Source organism: Tamandua tetradactyla, chromosome 16, assembly GCF_023851605.1.
Source record: "Tamandua tetradactyla isolate mTamTet1 chromosome 16, mTamTet1.pri, whole genome shotgun sequence".
NCBI classification, from domain to species: domain Eukaryota; kingdom Metazoa; phylum Chordata; class Mammalia; order Pilosa; family Myrmecophagidae; genus Tamandua; species Tamandua tetradactyla.
This window is the reverse complement of record NC_135342.1, coordinates 11,792,966-11,816,151: the sequence shown is the minus strand read 5'-3', so window position 1 is coordinate 11,816,151 and position 23,186 is coordinate 11,792,966. Positions and strand designations below refer to the sequence as shown.

At 40.5% G+C, this 23,186-nt stretch overlaps 1 protein-coding gene and 1 pseudogene across 6 annotated transcripts in view; both read right to left on the bottom strand.

Annotated features, from left to right (window-relative positions):
- SLC6A16 (solute carrier family 6 member 16) overlaps nt 1-23,186 on the bottom strand; it is a 142,068-nt gene that overhangs the window by 81,680 nt on the left and 37,202 nt on the right. The window lies entirely within an intron of this gene.
- LOC143660163 (heterogeneous nuclear ribonucleoprotein A1-like 2) lies at nt 16,000-21,065 on the bottom strand (annotated as a pseudogene).

The window sequence follows — 23,186 nt, the reverse complement described above, 5'->3', positions numbered from 1 at the left end:
AAATTGAGTCAAGAGGCTACTCTGGAGGTTGTTCTTATGCAAGCTTCAGGTAGACCTTGCTACCTATCATAACCGGCCAACCCCCACCCAGGACCATTCCAGCCTATCCTAGCCTATGCCTAAAGCTCACCTAGGGCAACATATAATATTCCACAAGGGTTCCAGGCACTAGAGTAACTTTCCAGAAACCTACAACCTCCAGATGGGTCCCTGGTCTAGATAAGTCCTGAAACCTAGCCCAGCCTCTCCAGAACATCAGATAGTTCCATCTTTCTATTTCATATTATTGACAGACCCTTCCAATAGCAAAAATTTAGAACTGCCATAGCCTAAACAACCCCAAAGAGAGGTATGGAAAGATCAAAGGTAATGGTGGAATTATACATAGAAGATAGGACTTAACAAATAAATATGAATATGAATGCTGAATCCTTAAATTTATATCTTTTAGTCTCCAGTATTTTAGAGCAGCTAGAAGTAAAAACCTAAAATTGTGAAATTGTAACCCATGTCAACCTCTGAAATTTGTTCTACAACTAATTGTGGTGCTGTGCTTTGAAATTTATAGTTTTTTGTACATATGTTATTTTTCACAAAAAGAAAGGGGAAAAAAGTGGATTGTGATGATAAAGTATTTAAGCCCTCTAGCCTCGGATCAGCTAGAAGTAAAAATATGAGAGGATCATATGGTAATCCATGACAAACTCTAGGATCTACCCTGTAACCTCTTTCTGAAGAGTTCTTTGAAAACTACTGCCTTTTATTTCTTTGCTCTGTATATGTGTTATACTATACAAGAAAAAAGTAAAAAAAAAAAACTTCCACAAAGAAAAGCCCAGAACCAGAGAGAGTCACAGGGGAATTTTATCAAACATTCCAAAAAGAACTAACATCAATCCTGCTCAAATTCTTCCAAAAAACTGAAGAAAAGAGAATGCTACCAACTCTTTTCATAAGCTAACCACTCTAATGTCAAAACTAGATGATACAGAGAGCTTCTGGGAAGATGGCAGACCCAAGTGGAGTTACTTCATTCCTACCCCGTGAAACAATATAGGAGATGGGCAAAAAATGTCCAGGACTGCAGGTCCCAAGGTGTGAGTAGTCTACGGAGGCCTTTAGGCAGTTTTGGGGTGGAGGAGGATTGCGGAAGAGCGAGTGGGTTGGGTGACCAGGATCCCAATTGGGCAGACTGCACTGCATGGGGGAGATGAGATAGGAGGGCACCAACCCTCCTAGGCTCCAGCTTGCATAGCTGCCAGCTGGGGAAACCTCCCCAAGTGGTTGTGGCAGGCAGCGCCTGCAGGGAGCCCAGAGGCCTGAGATATTGTATCCCACAGGGCAGGCCTGGGGGTGGGAGGAGTGATCACCCTGGCCCACCAATGCAGCTCATCAGCTGATCCCCAATGTACTGATTGGCTCTGCTGTCCCCCGGCAGGGACCACCAGCCAGCAGGCCCTGGCAGAGCAGCCCTACTGCTGAAGCAGCGCCCTGCTGAGCACGCCAACCTCCAGTTGTTATGGCCAGCAGGGGCGTGGCTGAGGGAGGAGGAGACTCAAGCATGCCACCAGCTTTATTCACTGCCCAAACTACTCTGGGATACATCAGGACATCACACTAACCAGGACAAACCAACAAAACCTCACGCTCTATTCAAGATTCCATGTACTTAAGGTGTTCAACTAAACTAACCATACAAGTTAAATTAGGTAATGCGCTATCCAAAATATAAACTTTGCACCAAATAAACATCTCTCCCTTTGATCTCACACAGAAGTTGAACTTTTAAAATACGTACACTATCATCCTTTACCCTGCATCCTGATTTACCTTAGTCCTATCCATATCAGCCTCATTCATATCTCTTGTCGAAGTCTGATCTCTTTTTCAACTTTTTAAACAACTCCTGTATGGGGTAATGCTGACTTTCATAGCTTTTTAGAGCTCTAACTCTGAATTTCACTTGTCACATAAATACCCAAAGTTTCTGGAAATGAAGTTTCAGGTGACAGACAAACAGCTCAGTATCTCAGAATTTAGAAGTACCATTTACAACTACTGTATATATATGTGACTGCTGTAAGAACTTACAATCTAGGACCCCTTACAATAGGCCCCAACCTAAACACCCATGCTCTTGACTTCAGTTCACTTTTTATATTATAGTTAGTTAATTTGAGTGAGGCATGGTATTTGTCTTTTCGTTTCTGACATTTCATTCAACATACAGTCCTTAAGGTTGATTCACCTAGTTGCATGTCTCACAACTTCATTCCTTCTTGTGGCTGTTCAGTAGTCTGTTGTGTGTATACACCACAGTTCCCTCTTCCTTCCTTCAGTTGTTGTACCCTTAGGCGACCTCCATCCATTGTGAATCTTGAACACTGCCACCATAAGAACCAGTGTGAAAATGTCCATTCATGTCCCCACACTCAGATCCTCTAGGTATATACAGAGCAATTAACTGGGTTGCAGGACCATATGGCAACCCTACACCTAGCCTCCTGTGGAACCACCACACTACCTCCAAGGGGCTGCACTTCTCAGTTTCCCTACCAACAGTGAATAAGTACATCTCTTTCTCCACATTTTTGCTAGCACTTGTTTCTCTGTGTTCATTTTTAAAGTTTTATTCACACATCATACAACCCAACCTAAGTATATAGACTTGCTTTTGCCCCCATAATCTATATGAAGACATTTCCTTTTCTTCCATAAAGAATCCACACCTCCCCCTCATACCCCCCACCCCGCCTGTTGACATTTAGTTTTGGCATAATGCCTGTTATATTCACTGGAAGCATATTACAATGTTACTATTGACTACAGACCCTAATTTGCATCGACTGTACTTTTTCCCTGTATACCATCCATTTTCAACACCTTGCAATGTTGACATTTGTTTTCCTTCATGCAAAACATTTTTATACTTGTACATTTAATCATCATCACTGTCCATGCTATACTTTTCTAAATTATACCATCTCAGTCTTTATCTTCTTTCCTTCTGGTTTCATATGTGCCCCCAGCCCTGCTCCCTCAACCATAATCACATTCAGCTTCATTCAGTGTACTTAAATTATTGTGCTACAATCCAGTAGTACTGTGCTATCTATTTCTGAATTTCTACAGTCAGTCTTGTTGTACAATCTGTCTTACTTCAGTACCAAATGCCCAATCTCTACCCTATTTCTATCTCCTGATAATGTTTTCTTAACTTCAACCCTCAAAGTTCACTCAGTAATGTTAGCTCATATTAGTGAAATCATATAGTATTTGTCCTTTTATTTCTGACTAATTTCACTCAGCATAATGTCCTCAAGTTTCATCCACATTGTTACATGCTTTATGACTTTATTCTGCCTTACAACTCTATAATATCCCATTGAATGTATGTACCACAGCTTGTTTAGCCACTCTTCTGTTGATGGACATTTGGGCTGTTTCTATCTCTTGGCAATCATAAATAATGCTGCTATAAACATCGGCATGCAAATGTCTGTTTATGCCCTTGCCTTCAGTTCCTCTGAATATATTCCTGCTAACAGGATTGCTGGATCATATGGCAATTCTATACTTAGCTTCCTGAGGAACCACCAAACTGCCTTTCACAGCAGTGGCACATTTTACATTCCCACCAATAGTGAACATGTACCTCTTTCTCTACATCCTCTCCAGCACTTGTCATTTTCTGTTGTGGCTTTTTTTTTATAATGGCCATTCTAGTTGGTGTCAGTTGGTGTCTCATTTTGGTTTTGATTTGCATTTCCCTAATAGCCATTGAAGCTGAGCATCTTTTCATGTGCCTTTTAGCCATTTGTATTTCTTCTACTGAGAAGTGTCTGTTCATGTCTTTTGCCCATTTATTAACTGTGTTGTCTGTCTTTTTGTTGTTAACTGAAGAATTTCTTTATATATTCTGGATACTAAACACTTATCTGATATGTGGTTTCCAATATTATCTCCCATTCTGTAGGCTGCCTTTTTAGTTTCCTGACAAAGTTCACTGATGCGCAAAAAGTGCTTAATTTTGAGGAGATCCCATTTATCTATTTAGTTTTTCAATGCTCATACCTTAGCTGTAACGTCTAGGAAACTGCCTCCTATCACAAGATTTATAAGATATTTCCCTATGTTTTCTTCTAAAAGTTTATGGTCTTAGATCTAATGTTTAGGTCTTTGATCCATTTTGAGTTAATTTTTGTATAGGGTGTGAGATATGGATCCTCCTTCATTCTTTTGCATATAGATATCCAGTTCTCCAAACACCATTTATTGAGGAGGCTGCTCTGTCCCAGGTGGGTCGACTTGACCTCCTTATCAAAGAACGATTGTTCATAGATGAGAAGGTCTATTTGTGAATACTCTATTTGATTCCATTGGCCAGCATATCTATCTTTACGCCAGTAGCATGCTGTTTTGACCACTGTGACTTCACAATATCCTTTGAAGTCAGGTGTGTGAGACCTCCCACTTAATTTTTCTTTCTTAAGACACTTTTTAAGATATTTTCTGTCTTAAAAGAGCCCACCCAGAACCATGCAAATGTTCCAAGAAATGATCATGATAATGAATATGCAATTATGTGATGATATTGTGAATTACTGATCATATATGTAGAACAGAATGATCAAAAGTTAAAAAAAAAACCCATAACATAATACTTCTACACATCTATTAAAATGAACAAAATTTAACTATACTGACAATACCAACTGCTGGTGAAGACATGAAGAAAGTGAAACCCTCATACGGCTGATGGGAATGCAAAATGGTACACTCCCTTTGGAAAGCAGTTCGGCAGTTTCTTTCTTTTTTTTAACTTTTTTTATTAATTAAAAAAATTAACAAACAAAACATTTAGGTATCATTCCATTTTACATATACAATCAGTAATTCTTAGTATCATCACATAGTTGCATATTCATCATTTCTTGTTTCTAGCTCCTGCTGGACTCTGTTACCAATGACATATTCCAAGTTTATTCTCGATTGTCAGTTCACATCAGTGGGACCATACAGTATTTGTCCTTTAGTTTTTGGCTAGACTCACTCAGCATAATGTTCTCTAGGTCCATCCATGTTATTACATGCTTCATAAGTTTATCCTGTCTTAAAGCTGCATAATATTCCATCGTATGTATATACCACAGTTTATTTAGCCACTCGTCTGTTGATGGACATTTTGGCTGTTTCCATCTCTTTGCAATTGTAAATAACGCTGCTATAAACATTGGTGTGCAAATGTCCGTTTGTGTCTTTGCCCTTAAGTCCTTTGAGTAGATACCCAGCAATGGTATTGCTGGGTTGTATGGCAATTCTATATTCAGCTTTTTGAGGAACCGCCAAACTGCCTTCCACAGTGGTTGCACCATTTGACATTCCCACCAACAGTGGATAAGTGTGGCTCTTTCTCCGCATCCTCTCCAGCACTTGTCATTTTCTGTTTTGTTGATAATGGCCATTCTGGTGGGTGTGAGATGATATCTCATTGCGGTTTTGATTTGCATTTCTCTAATGGCCAGGGACATTGAGCATCTCTTCATGTGCCTTTTGGCCATTTGTATTTCCTCTTCTGAGAAGTGTCTGTTCAAGTCTTTTTCCCATTTTGTAATTGGGTTGGCTGTCTTTTTGTTGTTGAGTTGAACAATCTCTTTATAAATTCTGGATACTAGACCTTTATCTGATATGTCGTTTCCAAATATTGTCTCCCATTGTGTAGGCTGTCTTTCTACTTTCTTGATGAAGTTCTTTGATGCACAAAGTGTTTAATTTTGAGGAGCTCCCATTTATTTATTTCCTTCTTCAGTGCTCTTGCTTTAGGTTTAAGGTCCATAAAACCACCTCCAATTGTAAGTTTCATAAGATATCTCCCAACATTTTCCTCTAACTGTTTTATGGTCTTAGACCTAATGTTTAGATCTTTGATCCATTTTGAGTTAACTTTTGTATAGGGTGTGAGAGATGGGTCTTCTTTCATTCTTTTGCATATGGATATCCAGTTCTCTAGGCACCATTTATTGAAGAGACTGTTCTGTCCCAGGTGAGTTGGCTTGACTGCCTTATCAAAGATCAAATGTCCATAGATGAGAGGGTCTATATCTGAGCACTTTATTCAATTCCATTGGTCGATATATCTATCTTTATGCCAATACCATGCTGTTTTGACCACTGTGGCTTCATAATATGCCTTAAAGTCAGGCAGCGCGAGACCTCCAGCTTCGTTTTTTTTCCTCAAGATGTTTTTAGCAATTCGGGGCACCCTGCCCTTCCAGATAAATTTGCTTATTGGTTTTTCTATTTCTGAAAAATAAGTTGTTGGGATTTTGATTGGTATTGCATTGAATCTGTAAATCAATTTAGGTAGGATTGACATCTTAACTATATTTAGTCTTCCAATCCATGAACACAGTATGCCCTTCCATCTATTTAGGTCTTCTGTGATTTCCTTTAACAGTTTTTTGTAGTTTTCTTTATATAGGTTTTTTGTCTCTTTAGTTAAATTTATTCCTAGGTATTTTATTCTTTTAGTTGCAATTGTAAATGGGATTCATTTCTTGATTTCCCCCTCAGCTTGTTAATTGCTAGTGTATAGAAATGCTACAGATTTTTGAATGCTGCTCTTGTAACCTGCTATTTTGTTGTACTCATTTATTAGCTCTAGTAGTTTTGCTGTGGATTTTTCCGGGTTTTTGACTTATAATATCATATCGTCTGCAAACAGTGATAGTTTTACTTCTTCCTTTCCAATTTTGATGCCTTGTATTTCTTTTTCTTGTCTAATTGCTCTGGCTAGAACCTCCAACACAATGTTGAATAATAGTGGTGATAGTGGACATCCTTGTCTTGTTCCTGATCTTAGGGGGAAAGTTTTCAATTTTTCCCCATTGAGGATGATATTAGCTGTGGGCTTTTCATATATTCCCTCTATCATTTTAAGGAAGTTCCCTTGTATTCCTATCTTTTGAAGTGTTTTCAACAGGAAAGGATGTTGAATCTTGTCAAATGCCTTCTCTGCATCAAATGAGATGATCATGTGATTTTTCTGCTTTGATTTGTTGATATGGTGTATTACATTAATTGATTTTCTTATGTTGAACCATCCTTGCATACCTGGGATGAATCCTACTTGGTCATGATGTATAATTCTTTTAATGTGTTGTTGGATACAATTTGCTAGAATTTTACTGAGGATTTTTGCATCTATATTCATTAGAGAGATTGGTCTGTAGTTTTCTTTTTTTGTAATATCTTTGCCTGGTTTTGGTATGAGGGTGATGTTGGCTTCATAGAATGAATTAGGTAGTTTTCCCTCCACTTCGATTTTTTTGAAGTTTGAGGAGAGTTGGTACTAATTCTTTCTGGAATGTTTGGTAGAATTCACATGTGAAGCTGTCTGGTCCTGGACTTTTCTTTTTAGGAAGGTTTTGAATGACTAATTTAATTTCTTTACTTGTGATTGGTTTGTTGAGGTCATCTATTTCTTCTTGAGTCAAAGTTGGTTGTTCATGTCTTTCCAGGAACCCATACATTTCATCTAAATTATTGTATTTATTAGCGTAAAGTTGTTCATAGTATCCTGTTATTACCTCCTTTATTTCTGTGAGGTCAGTAGTTATGTCTCCTCTTCCATTTCTGATCTTATTTATTTGCATCCTCTCTCTTCTTCTTTTTGTCAATCTTGATAAGGGCCCATCAATCTTACTGATTTTCTCATAGAACCAACTTCTGGCCTTATTGATTTTCTCTATTGTTTTCATGTTTTCAATTTCATTTATTTCTGCTCTGATCTTTGTTATTTCTTTCCTTTTGCTCACTTTGGGATTAGTTTGCTGTTCTTTCTCCAGTTCTTCCAAGTGGACAGTTAATTCCTGCATTTTTGCCTTTTCTTCTTTTCTGATATAGGCATTTAGGGCAATAAATTTCCCTCTTAGCACTGCCTTTGCTGCGTCCCATAAGTTTTGGTATGTTGTGTTTTCATTTTCATTCGCCTTGAGGTATTTACTAATTTCTCTTGCAATTTCTTCTTTGACCCACTGGTTGTTTAAGAGTGTGTTGTTGAGCCTCCACGTATTTGTGAATTTTCTGGCACTCTGCCTATTATTGATTTCCAACTTCATTCTTTTATGATCCGAGAAAGTGTTGTGTATGATTTCAATCTTTTTAAATTTGTTAAGACTTGCTTTGTGACCCAGCATATGGTCTATCTTTGAGAATGATCCATGAGCACTTGAGAAAAAGGTGTATCCTGCTGTTGTGGGATGTAATGTCCTATAAATGTCTGTTAAGTCTAGCTCATTTGTAGTAATATTCAGATTCTCTGTTTCTTTATTGATCCTCTGTCTAGATGTTCTGTCCATTGATGAGAGTGGTGAATTGAAGTCTCCAACTATTATGGTATATGTGTCTATTTCCCTTTTCAGTGTTTGCAGTGTATTCCTCACGTATTTTGGGGCATTCTGGTTCGGTACATAAATATTTATGATTGTTATGTCTTCTTGTTTAATTGTTCCTTTTATTAGCATATAGTGTCCTTCTTTGTCTCTTTTAACTGTTTTACATTTGAAGTCTAATTTGTTGGATATTAGTATAGCCACTCCTGCTCTTTTCTGGTTGTTATTTGCATGAAATATCTTTTCCCAACCTTTCACTTTCAACCTATGTTTATCTTTGTGTCTAAGATGTGTTTCCTGTAGACAGCATATAGAAGGATCCTGTTTTTTAATCCATTCTGCCAATCTACGTCTTTTGATTGGGGAATTCAGTCCATTAACATTTAGTGTTATTACTGTTTGGATAATATTTTCCTCTACCATTTTGCCTTTTGTATTATATATATCATATCTGATTTTCCTTCTTTCTACACTCTTCTCCATGCCTCTCTCTTCTGTCTTTTCGTATCTGACTCTAGTGCTCCCTTTAGTATTTCTTCCAGAGCTGGTCTCTTGGTCACAAATTCTCTCAGTAACTTTTTGTCTGAGAATGTTTTAATTTCTCCCTCATTTTTGAAGGACAATTTTGCTGGATATAGGAGTCTTGGTTGGCAGTTTTTCTCTTTTAGTAATTTAAATATATCATCCCACTGTCTTCTAGCCTCCATGGTTTCTGCTGAGAAATCTACACATAGTCTTATTGGGTTTCCCTTGTATGTGACAGATTGTTTTTCTCTTGCTGCTTTCAAGATCCTCTCTTTCTCTTTGACCTCTGACATTCTAACTAGTAAGTGTCTTGGAGAATGCCTATTTGGGTCTAATCTCTTTGGGGTGCGCTGCACTTCTTGGATCTGTAATTTTAGGTCTTTCATAAGAGTTGGGAAATTTTCCGTGATAATTTCTTCCATTAGTTTTTCTCCTCCTATTCCCTTCTCTTCTCCTTCTGGGATACCCACAACACGTATATTTGTGCGGTTCATATTGTCCTTGAGTTCCCTGATACCCTGTTCAAATTTTTCCATTCTTTTCCCGATAGTTTCTGTTTCTTTTTGGAATTCAGATGTTCCATCCTCCAAATCACTAATTCTATCTTCTGTCTCTTTAAATCTATCATTGTAGGTATCCATTGTTTTTTCCATCTTTTCTACTTTATTCTTCACTTCCATAAGTTCTGTGATTTGTTTTTTCAGTTTTTCTATTTCTTCTTTTTGTTCAGCCCATCTCTTCTTCATGTCCTCCCTCAATTTATCGATTTCGTTTTTGAAGAGGTTTTCCATTTCTATTCGTATATTCAGCATTAATTGTCTCAGCTCCTGTATCTCATTTGAACTATTGGTTTGTTCCTTTGACTGGGCCATATTTTCAATTTTTTGAGCGTGATCTGTTATCTTCTGCTGGCGTCTGGGCATTTAGTCAGATTTCCTGGGTGTTGGACCCAACAATTTGGAGGATTTTTCTGTGAAATCTCTGGGTTCTGTTTTTCTTATCCTGCCCAGTAGGTGGCGCTTGTGACACATGTTTGTCTGCGGGTTCCACCAGTAAAAAGTGCTGTGGGTCCTTTAACTTTGGGAAACTCTCGCTGTCGGAGAGGTTCTCCAGCCGAAGCGAAGCGGCTTTAAAGAGTGCCAGCCGGCCCGGGGTCCGAATGCGGGGAGGGCGCTGGCCGCCGCGGCCCGGAAGAGCGCCCGTCCGAATTTCCTAGTCTGCCCGGGGCGCCAAGCGCGGCGGGAGGACGCCAGCCACCGCAGCCCGCCCGGGAGAGTGCACCATTCCCGGGGAGTCATGTGTTTGGTGGGGCCCCCCACCCGCCACCGTTCTCCGCAGCCTGGGGATTTCCGATCCAATTCTCTCAGTTGGTCCGGGGGGCCGCGCGTCGTGTGGGCGCCAGCCGCCGCGGCTTGAGGGGACCGCCTGTCCAATTCTCCGAGACGGCCCGGGAAGGGTGAAGGGAGGGACTCCAGCCGCTTGCCGCCCTGCCTGGTGAAGCCCACGCCCCTCGGCGATCTCACCGGAGCGGGTTCTCTCAGCCAGTCAGCCGTTCCAGGATGGGGTACACTGTCTTTTTTATCTCTGTCGTGGCTCTGGGAGCTGTTCTGTATCATTTCTACTCCCCTAGTAGCTGTTCTGGAGGAGGAACTAAGATCCGCGCGTCTTACTAAGCCGCCATCTTCTCCCTCGGCAGTTTCTTTAAAAGTTAAACTACCATATGACCCAGCCATTTCACTCCTCGGTGTTTACTTGCCGAAGATAAATGAAAGTATATGTCCATGCAAAGACTTATACACAAATATTCAATATACGTAACTTTAATAACCCAAAACTAGAAACAACCCAAGTATCTATCAACAGATGAATAGACAAATTGTGGCATAGCTACAAATGGAAAACTACTCAGAAATAAAAATAAATGAATGATTAATACAAACAAAAACATGGGCAAATCTTAAAGTAATTTAGGTGAGAGAAGCCAGACAAAAAAAGAACACTGTATGATTCCATTTATATAAAACTCTACAAATCCAAACTAGTCCTTAGTGACTGAAAACAGATCAGCAGTTGCTTGGGGGAAGGAAAAGGGAAAGAGCTGGCCTTGGAGAGGAGGGATTACAAAGAGGCAGGAGGATATGTTTTGGAGTGGTGAAAGTGTTTATTATCTTGACTGTGGTGATCTATTTTTTTCATGGATGTAGACATATCAAATTGTACACTTTAAACATGAACTTATCAAATTGTACACTTTAAACATGAGAAATTTACTATATGTCAATTATACGATAAAGTTTCAGTTTAAGAAAAATGTCAGATAGAGGGCTTACACCATTTCTATTGGGAAAAAAAAAGATATTTTTTTAGCTATTTGGGGCAAACTGCCCTTCCAAATAAATTTGGTTATTTCTTTTTCTGTTTTTGCAAAGTAAATTGTTGTGATTTTAATTGGTATTGCATTATCTATAAATAAATTAGAGCAAAATCAGCATCTGTGCTGGTTTGAAAGGATTATATACCCTAGAAAAAGCCATGTTTTAATCCTGATCCATCTTGTGGAGAAGGAGAAGGCCTTTCCTATTAATCCCTATTCAATATTGTAGGTTGTAAACTTGATTAGATCACCTCTACAGAGATGTGGCTCCACCCATTCCAGGTGGGTCTTGATTAGTTTACTGGAATCATTTAAAAGAGGAAGGATTTTGGAAGAAAACTAGAGCCACAAGAACCATTGAGAGCCCACACAACCAGAGACCTTTGGAGATGAAGAAGGAAAACGCCTCCAGGGGAGCTTCATGAAACAAGAAGCCTGGAGAGAAAGCTAGCAGATGTGGCCATGTTTGCCATGTAACTTTCCAGATGAGAGAGAAAGCCTGAACATCATCAGCCTTCTTGAACCAAGGTATCTTCCTCTGGATGCCTTAGATTGGACATTTCTATAGCCTTGCTTTAATTTGGACATTTTCACACCTTATAACTGTAAACTTGTGACTTAATAAATACCCCTTTTAAAAAACCATATGTTTCTGTTATATTGCATTCTGGCAGCTAGCAAACAAGAACAGCATCTTAAGTCTATTTAGTCTTCCAATTCATAAACACGGTATGCCCTTCCATTTATTTAAGTCTTCTATGATTTCTTTTAGCAACTTCTTGTAGTTTTCTATGTATATGTCTTTTATATTCTTAGTTAAATTTATCCCTGAATATTTTGTTCTTTTGGTTGCTACTGTAAATGGAATTTTTTTCTCGATTTCCTCCTGAGATTGCTCATCACTAATATATAGAAATACTACTGATTTGGAGGCTCTGCTGGTTTGAAAGGATGTATGTCCCCTAGAAAAAACATGTTTTAATCAAAATTCCATTTGGTAATGGTAGAATAATTCCTACTCAATACCGTATGCTTGAATCTGTAATTAGATAATCTCCCTGGAGATGTATCCCAATCAAGAGTGGCTGTTAAGATGGGTTAGGGGAGATGTGTCTCCACTCATTTGGGTGGGTCTTGATTAGTTTCTGAAGTCCTATAAAAGAGGAAACATTTTGGAGAATGAGAGATTCTGAGAAAGCAGAACAATATACCCACGATAAGCAGAGTCTACCAGCCAGAGACCTTCGGAGATGAAGAAGGAAATTGCCTCCCAGGGAACTTCATGAAACAGGAAGCCAGAAGAAGAAGCTAGCAGATGATGCCATGTTCACCATGTGCCCTCCCAGATGAGAAAGGAACCCGCCCGTGTTCACCATATGCCTTTCCAGGTGAGAGAGAAACTGTGTCCGCCATGTGCTTTCTCACTTGAGAAAGAAACCTGAACTTCATCGGCCTTCTTGAACCAAGGTATCTTTCTCTGGATGCCTTAGATTGGACATAGACTTGCTTTAATGGGGACATTTTCTCAGCCTTAGAACTGTAAACTTGCAACTTATTAAACTTCCTTTTTAAAAAGTCATTCCATTTCTTGTATATTGCATTCTGGCAGCTAGCAAACTAGAACGCTTATACCCTGCCACTTTGCTGTACTCATTTATTAGCTCTATATTTTCTAGAATTTTCAATACATAATAGTATCATGTCATCTGCAAACAGTCAGAGTTATACTTCTTCCTTTCCAATTTGGATACCTTTTATTTCTTTTTCTTGTCTAATTGCTCTGGCTAGAACTTCCAGCACAACGTTGAATAACAATTATAACAGTAGGCATCCTTGTCTTGTTCCTGATCTTAGAGGGAAACTTTCAGTCTTTCCCCACTGAGGATGATGTTAGCTATGGGTTTTTCATATATCACCTTTATCATGTTGAGGAAGTTCCCTTCAGTTACTATCCTTTGAGGTGTTTTTATTAAGAAAGAATGTTGAATTTTGTCAGATGTCTTTTCTGTATCAACTGAAAGGATCATGTGGTTTTACATTTTCATTTGCTGATAGGTATATGGCATTAATTGATTTTCTTATGTTGCTTACCTGGAATAAAACCCATTTGGTCACGGTGTATAATTCTTTCAACTGGATTCAATTTGCAAGTATTTTGTTAAGGATTTTGTATCTATATTCATTAAAGAAACTGGTTTGTAATTATCTTTTCTCAGAGTATTTATGTCTGGCTTTGGTGTTAGGGTGATGCTGGCTTCATAGAATGAGGTAAGTATCCTTCCCTCCTCTTCAATTTTTTTGAAGAGTTTGAGCAGGATTGTTACTAATTCTTTCTTGAATACCTGGGAGAATTCACATGTGAAGTCATCTGGTCCTGGACTTTTCTTTTTTGGAAGCTTCTTGATGCCTGATTCAATTTCTTTACTTGTGACTGGTTTGTTGAGGTCATTTATTTCTTAAGTCAATGCTGGTTATTCATGTCTTTCTAGGAAGCTGTCCATTTCAACTACATTGTCTAATTTATTAGCATATAGCTGCTCATAGTATCCTCTCATTACATCCTTTATTTACGTGGGAGTCAGTGGTTATGCCTCCTCTTCCATTTCTGATTTTATTTATTTGCATCCTCTGTGCTTTTTTGTCAACCTAGCTAAGTGTCCATCAATTTTACTGATTTTCTCAAAGAACCACCTTCTGGTTTTGTTCATTTTCTCAATTTCATTTATTTCTGCTCTAATCTTTGTTATTTATTTCCTTTTGTTTGCTTTGGGGTTAGTTTGCTGTTCTTTCTCTAGTTCTTCCAAGTGAACAGTTAATTCCTTGATTTTTGTTCTTTCTTCTTTTTTAACATAAGCATTTAAGGCAATAAATGTCCTCTAAGCACTGCTTTTGCTGCATCACATAACTTTTGATATGTTGTATTTTCATTTTCATTTGCCTCGAGATATTTACTGATTTCTCTTTAATTTCTTCCTTGGCCCACAGGTTATTAAAGATTATGTTGTTTAGCCTCCACATATTTGTGAATTTTCTGGTCCTTTGCCTGTTATTGATTTCTAACTTCATTCCATAATGATCTGAGGAAGAGTTTTGAATAATTTCACTCTTTCTAAACTTACTGAGACTTTCTTTGTGACCCAGCAAATGGTCTATCCTTTAGAAGATCCATGAGCACTTGAGAAAAATGTGTATCCTGCTACTGTGAGGTGTAATGTTCTGTAAATGTCTAAGTCTAGTATCATTTATCATATTGTTCAAAATCTGTTTCCTTATTGATCCTCTGTCTAGATGTTCAATCCATTGATGAGAGTCAGGAATTGAAATCTCCACCTATTATGGTAGAGGTGTCTACTTCTCCCTTCAGTGTTGTCCATGTTTGCCTCATGTAATTTGGAGCACACTGGCTTGGTGCATAAATATATATGATTGCTATGTCTTCCTGTTGAATTGTTCCTTTTATTAATACATAATGGCCTTTTTTGTCTCTTTTGTTTCACACTTGAAGTCTAATTTGTTGGATATTAGTATAGCTACTCCTATTCTTTTCTGATTGTTGTTTGCATGAAATATCTTTTCCCAACTTTTCACTTTCAACCTATTTTTATCCTTGGGTCTAAAGTGAGTCTCCTGTAGAGAGCATATAAACGGGTCCTGTTTTTTAATCCATTCTGCCATCTATGCCTTTTGATTGGGGAGTTTAATCCATTTACATTTAATACTATTACTGCAAAGGCAGTACTATCTTCTACCATTTTATCTTTTGGACTTTATGTCATATCTAATTTTTTTCTCTTTTTATCTTTACTGATAGTCTTCATTTCTGCACTTTTCTCCAGACCTCTCTCTCCTGCCTTTTCCTATCTGCCTGTAGTATTGCTCCCTTTAGGATTTCTTGCAGAGCTGGTCTCTCAATCACAAATCTCTCAGGGACTGTTTGTCTGAAAATATTTTAATCTCTCCCTCATTTTGAAGGACAGTTTTGCCAGGTAAAGAATTCTTAATGGGCAGTTTTTCTCTTTTAGAATTTTAAATATATCATACCACTGCCTTCTCACCTCCATGGTTTCTGCTGAAAAATTCACACATAGTCTTCTTATTGAGTGTCTCTTGTATGTGATGGATTGCTTTTGCCTTGCTGCTTTCAAAATTCTGTCTTTGACATTTGATGATCTGATTAGTATCTTGGAGTATATCTATTTGGATCTATTCTGTTTGTAATTCTTGGATCCATAATTTTATGTCTTTCATAAGCGATGGGAAATTTTCAATGATTGTTTCCTCCATTAGTCTTTCTCCTCCTTTTCCCTTCTCTTCTTCTTTCTGGGACACCCACAACATGTATATTTATGTTCTTCATGTTGTCATTCAATTCTCTGAGACTTTTCTCATTTTTTCCAATATTTTCTTTTGTGTATCAGATTTCTGATGTAAAGTCCTCTAGTTCAGTAATCCTTTTCTGCCTCTTCAAATCTATTGTTGTAGGTTTCCATTGTTTTTTCATCACTTCTATTGTGCCTTTCATTCCTATAAGTTCTGCAATTTGTTTTTCAAACTTTCAAGTTCTTCATGTTCACTCAATGCCTTTTTTTTTCCTTTGCTTTTTTTAAATAAAAAGACGCATTTATTCAGCATCATGATCAGATTATTACATTTAGCAACCAATAGCATGGGTAAAAAATATATATATACATTAAAACCCTTTGTTGTAATGCTTTACACTTTACACGGAACAGAAACAAAAATAACCTGTTATATAATTAGTCACAAATACAGTCCGCATGTTTTTTTTTCTCATGCACATGAGTATTGTCTAAAACATGTCTTCTTTATAGCAGCTAGGCCCTGCTACCACTGTGCTTGGCTGAGTTCACAAATCTGTTGTAACCTGTAGCTTCTCTGTCACTTATATGACTCCCCTCTCCTATTAAGCTTTGTTTCCTGGTACTAAAACCTTCTGCCACTGCTGTAGCTACTGCTGGAGCTGGAACCACCATAGCCAACTTGATTTCATGGTTTAGCAAAGTTTTGGCCTCTACCACCATAAGGTCCAGAACTTCTGCCTCCAGAGTTTCTTCCCTTCATTGGTCCAAAATTTGAAGACTGATTGTTATAATTGCCAAAATCAATGTAGCTTCAGCGACCTCCAAAACTGGTTCCCTCATTACCAAATCCATTATTACCATCCCCACTACCACCATATCCACCACCACTGTGGCTACCACTAAAGCTACCATGACCACGACCAAAGTTGTCATTCCCACCAAAACCACCCCCAAGACCACCATCAAAGTCTCCAGAACCACTCTGACCTCTTTGGCTGGATGAAGGACTGGCCATCTCTTGCTTTGACAGGGCTTTCCTTACTTCAAAGTTGTGGCCATTCACAAATGGTATTTCTGAATGACAATCTTATCCACAGAGCCATGGTCATGAAAGGTTACAAAAGCAAAGCCTCTCTTGTCACTGCCTCAGACAGTCATTATTTCAATCACTTCAATCTTCCTTTATTCCTCAAAATAACCTCTTAGGTGATGATCTTCAGTATCTTTTTTTTCGCATGAGCAGGCATCAGGAATCAAACCTGGGTCTCTAGCATGGCAGGTGAGAACTCTGCCTGCTGAGCCACGATGGCCAACCCTATTGCCTTCTTTAATGCCACGAACAAAATCTTTTTCAAAATTAAGTAGGCACCTGGGCTTTGAGAGTATTCTCTTGGGACAGCCCTCTTTGGTTCCACAACTCTTTCATCCATTTTATATGGCCTTGCATTCATGGCTGCATGCACCTCCTCCACAGTGGCATAGGTAACAAACCCAAGGGTTCTGGAGGATTTGGTGTTAGGATCTCTTATTACCACACAGTCTGTGAATGTTCCCCATTGCTCAAAATGGCTCCTCACACTCTGATTGGCTGTTTCAAAGTTTAATCCTCTGATGAAGAGCTTTTCAGCAGCTGTTCAGTCTCTTTAGGAGACTCTGACTTGGGCATGATAGCAGTGGGAGGAAAGATGTCAACAATGTTTCCTGTCATGGTCAGGTTCATGTGTCAACTTGGCCAAGTGGTAGTACCTGTTTGTCTGGTTGGGCAGGTGTTGGCCTGTCTGTTGCTATGAGGACATTTCATAGAATTAAATCATGATCATGTCAGCTGCATCCACAGCTGACTCCATTTGTAATCAGTCAAGGGGAGTGTCTTCTGCAGTGAATGATGCTTAATCTAATCACTGGAAGCCGTTTAAGAAGGATTCAGAAAAGACAGGCTCTCTTCCTGCTTTGGCCAGCGAGCCTCTCCTGTGGAGTTCATCCAGACCCTCCATCAGAATCATCAGCTTCACAGCCTGCCCTAAAGACTTTGGAGTCTACATTCCCACATGAGACACTTTTATACATTTTATATTTATGAATATTTTCTGTTGATTCCATTTCTCTAGAGACCCCTAATACAACTTGATACCAAGAGTGGTTCTTAAGAAACAAAATCTTAAAAATAGTTTTTATGAATAGTTTTCTACTCTGACTGGACTCAAAGGCACTAAGGACTCTGATTCCCATAATCAGAATGACACTCCCAATCCATGGAGTGAGTTGGCAAAAGAGATAGTCAAAATATCACCATTCGATTCTCCTAATGCTTCACTTGTACGAAGCCAGGCTCTGGGGGATAATGTTTTTGACACCTTTACAGAGTTTTGTGCAAATAGGAGGTATAGAGATGTTGGCTGGTTGTTGTTAGATACACTGGATACGTTAATGACTGAAGGGATGGGCTAAAGGCTTCAAATGAGAAGCTTAAGTGCTGTCTGACAGATGTAGACGTTTCTATGAGTGTACTGAAGGAAAATCTTATTTCCTGTAGCCGTAGACTTGAGATCTCTGAAAATCAGACTCAGAATCTTATTGTTAGAGTAGCAACTTTACAAAGTAAACTGAAATCTCAATGTTGCATGGTGTCTGCAATTAAAGTGAGGGCATTGATTAGACAGGAGTGAAACCCTGAAAAATGGGATGGTGATATGTGGATTGATAATGATGTCGGTGGAGAGGTTGAAACCCTAGGTCATGCTGAGTCTTCTCTAGATAACCCTGTAATAGTCTGCCCTGATGACATAGCCGCCCCACCTCCACCCTACCTTGAGGAGTTGGCCACCCAACCTCCACCTGAAGGATTAGCCCTAAAGTGATTAATCCTGTTTCCCCAGATGAAATTGCAAATGAATGCCCTGAAGAAAATGACTTGGAAGATATTTCTAATTCTTTTCATGACCTACCCCCACCACCCCTTATTTCCTCCAGACCTATAACTAGACTAAAGCCCCAACAGGGCCCTAAAGGTGAGGCACAAAGTATCACATAAGAGAAGGCACATTATACTCCAAAAGAACTGTGTGAGTTTGGGGGGGGGGGGGTCAGAAACAGGAACTATAAATCAGACCCAACCACAACAAAAACAGGAGCTATAAATCAGGCCCCAACACAACGACAAATCCCCAAAACAACCAGGGCAGAAAGCTCCCAAAAGGTAAAACTGACTCAACTTACCAAAAACAATAAAACAAAGGGAAGGAAACAGAAGGAACAGGATTTAGTTTGGCATGAGCTAACAGCATTTTTCTGCTTCTGTGGTCAAGCTTGTTGCTCTCAGCTATGAACTAGGGTGTGGTTTTAGCCTTTATAAGCTAACTGAGAATCTATCAGGGCTGCTCTCTGAATCTCTTCTCAGAGGTTTATGAGGCAGTGGCCGGCGGGCTAATAAAGATTCCCAATTGACCCGCAATTTAAATTGTGTGGTCTCTCTTTCGGTGTGCCCCACAACATTTGGAGGCCCCAGTGAAATCTCCCCTAACGGGACATCTGGTGACCACAGGTCCTGGGAATCGCCCCCGGGACCGGGGTCCGGCCTAGGGGTAGGCCTCGGAGAGACATTCCTCTGCCCCAGGCAAGGACCGGGGACCGGGTCGGTGCCACAGGACCCTCCAAATTGTACAAACGTCTGGTGGAGTCGTCTGTTTCTGGAAATCTCACCAGTGAGTATAGGTTTGTTACTGGATCCAGTTGGGGACCTCTGGAAGGCTGGACGCAGCACTACTTCCGAGGTCAGGTCTCGCAGCAAGACATTGCCCGGGGCTTCTGGTTAAAAATCATTTAAAGAAAGGGTTTTGTGTGTCTTGGTTTAGTCTGTCCCTTCTCTCAAGTGTTGGTCTTGTCCCATTCTGTGTTGTCCTTGTTGTCGTTACCATGGGTCAATCAAGTTCGTCTATCTGTACTCCACTTCAATGCTTTTTATAAAATTTTCAGGAATTTCAGCAGAAGGCCAGAGACTACGGAGCCCCTGTAAACACCTCTGATTTGAAAAAATTCTGCTCACGAGAATGGCCAACTTTTGGTTCTGGGTGGCCTCCAGAGGGAACCATAGACCTGCCTATTGCTTATAAAGTCCAAAGGGTAATTTTTGGTAGTCCAGGCCACCCTGACCAAATCCCCTATATTTTAATTTGGATTGAAATTTTAACAGAAAAACCCAAATGGTTACAGTCCTGCCTGGAGCCCCAAAAAGAAAGACTCCCCAGAGCCAAAACGGCCCTCCTAATAAAAACTTCGCAAAAGGAAAAGACCAGTGGAGTCCCAATATTAACAGAGCCATCAGAGGACTCTTTCTTGATGGATCCTCCCCCATATCCAACAGCCCCTCTGCCCCATCTGAGACCAGAGGGGGAAGACAGCCAAGAGATGGCTGTTAGTCCCTCTAGTAGCTGGGAGGTGACCTTCAGCCCACCGCATACCAGAAGTGGCTCTGCTTACCACCCTTATTCTGGTTCACAATCACCAGATTCTTCTGGAGCGTCAATATTACCCTTAAGACAGGTTGGCCCTGCCCTGGGGGACGACCGCTTGCCTTTCATGGTCTATGTCCCTTTTTCCTCCAGTGACCTGTATAAATGGAAAAACCATAATCCCTCTTTCTCTGTAAAGCCCCAAGGGCTCATCTCCCTCTTGGAGACTGTCTCTTTTACCCACCAGCGCACCTGGGATGACTGCCAACAACTCCTCCAGGCCCTCTTAACCTCCAAGGAACGAGATCAAGTCAGGAGAGAAGCAAGGAAGTTAATTCTTGGACCTGATGGATACCTGACCTCTGAACCAACCCAACTGGAGGCTGTGTTCCCCTCCACCCATCCTGGATGGGACCTCAACACTGATAGAGGTAAGGAGGCTCTCGATCGATATCGCCAGATTCTGCTCCAGGGAATATGAGCGGCGGCCAAGAAACCGGCCAACATGTCTCGGGTAAGCAAAACCATACAAAAGCCGGATGAATCTCTGGCCGCTTTCTTTGTGCGCCTCCTTGAGGCATACCGCTTGTACACCCCTATAGATCTAGAGGTGACTGAAAATAGGTGGGCCATAAATATAGCATTTGTCACCCAGTCGGCCCCAGATAAAAGAAAAAAATTACAGAAATTAGAAGGATTTGAGGGTGAAGTGCTGTCCGAACTGGCAGAGATTGCCCAAAGAACTTTTAATAACAGGGACGACCCCGGGACCACGCAGTCCAAAAAAATAGCCAAAAGTTTGGTATCCACAATGGTTGAACAGGAGAAACAAAAGGGTAAGATGGGGGACTACTGAAAGAAGGAAGGGGGACCAAGGAAAAAGGTTGGGCCTAGGTGCAAATCAATGTGCCTACTGCAAAGAGACAGGACATTGTAAAAATGAATGCCCTAAAGGAGGACTAAAAGGACTGAAACTGGTCTCCATCCAAGTTGAAGAGGCAGATTGACGGGACCGGGGCAGCCCAAGGTCACAAAATTTCTTGTAGGGCGGGCCGCGGTGGCTCAGCGGGCAAAGTGCTTGCCTGCTATGCCGGAGGACCTCGGTTCGATTCCCGGCCCCAGCCCATGTAACGAAAACGGAGAAACAAAATACAATAAAACAAGAAAATGTTTAAAAGATGTTTCCCTTTCTTCCTCTCTTCCTTCCTTCTATCCTTCCTTCCTTCTCTCTGTCTTTCCTTTAAAAAAAAAAAAAAAAAAAAAAATTTCTTGTGAATACTGGGGCGACCTTCTCCATCCTCCAGCAAGCAGAAGGGCCCACATCTAAGGAAAAAATCCCCATAGAGGGAGCAACGGGAAAAACAAAGTCCTATCCATGGACAGAGACTAGGATCACTAACCTTGGGGAAGGGACTGTCACCCACTCATTTCTTGTAATGCCAGAGTGTCCATACCCCCTCCACTCTTCTCCAGAAAATACAAACCACCATTTCTTTCAAAAACAATTCGGCTGAGCTCTCTTTCAATACAAAACCCCTCGGGAATCCTCCTCACTGGTCCCTAATCAGAAGAGTATTTACTTACCACAGAGGTGGCGCTGCTGGCCCCAAGCCCATATTTGTGGGAATTTAAAGAAAAAAATACCAGGAGTATGGGCAGAAACTAACCTACCAGGATTAGCCACCCACAGGCCCTTCATTGTTATCTAGCTAACTAGCTCTGCTACCCCAATCAGAGCCCGACAATACCCAATAAGCTTTAAGGTTAAGAAAGGCATTGTAGTCCATATTAAAAGGCTCCTGGAGGCAGGTATTCTATCCCCTGCCATTTGGCCTGGAACACCCCCCTTCTCCCAGTCCAAAAACCCGGGACTGATGATTTCTGGCCAGTACAAGATTTCTGAGAAGTAAATTAAAGAATTGAAACCATCCATCCTACTGTGCCTAATCCATATACGCTCTTGAGCCTGTTACCTCCCAGCCAGCAGGTCTACACCGTTTTGGACTTAAAGGATGCCTTCTTTTCACTTCCCCTGGCTGCGGTAAGTCAACCCATCTTTGCTTTTGAATGGACTGACCCAGAAGGGGGGTTCTCTAGACAACTAACCTGGACTTGGTTGCCACAGGGTTTCAAAAATTCCCCCACCCTGTTCAATGAGGCCTTAAGTCAGGATCTGGCTCCTTACACACAAAAGCATCCAGAGACAACCCTCTTACAATATGTAGATGACCTCCTACTGGCAGCTAGTAACCTGTCAGACTGTAAAATTCCTGTTACAGGAATTAGCTCAGCTGGGCTATTGGGTCTCGGCCAAAAAGGCCCAACTCTGCACTAGTTCAGCAACATACTTAGGGTATGAATTATAAGGGGGGGAAGAGCCCTGTCTTCTGATCGAATTGAAGCTATCCTAAAAATACCACAACCAAAAACAAAAAGGCAGGTGCGGGAGTTCTTAGGAGCAGTTGGATATTGCCGGTTCTGGATTCCCAGGTTTGCAGAAATAGCCAAACCTCTGTACATTAGCACAGGGGGAAAGAAGGAAGCCCTAACATGGACTGAGACTAAGCACAAAGCTTCAAAATGCTAAAACAAGGGTTGTGAGCGCTCCCACCTTAACCTTGCCAGAGCTGTCCAAACCTTTTCAGCTACACGTTGCTGAAACCCAAGGAATAGCAAAAGGAATCCTCACTCAGGTGCTAGGACCGTGGAAAAGGCCGACTGCCTACCTGTCTAAAAGTCTAGACTATGTGGCGGCCAGATGGCCAAGCTGCCTCCGAGCCATTGCAGCCATGGTCATTTCAGTGAAAGAAGCATCTAAATTAACTCTGGGACAGGACTTACACATAGTGGCCTGTGTTAGTTAGATTCAGTTGTCAACTTGGCCAGGTGAGCATACCTAGTTCTGTTGCTGCGGACACAAGCCAATGGTACGTGAATCTCATCTGTTGCTAATTACATCTGCAGTCAGCTAGGAGGTGTGTCTGCTGCAATGAGTGATGTTTGACTTAATTGGCTGGTGCTTAAATGAGAGAACGCAATGCAGCACAGCCAAGCAGCTTGGCATTCCTCATCTCAGCACTAGCAGCTCAGCCCAGGCCTTTGGAGATGCAGAAAGAAGTCACCC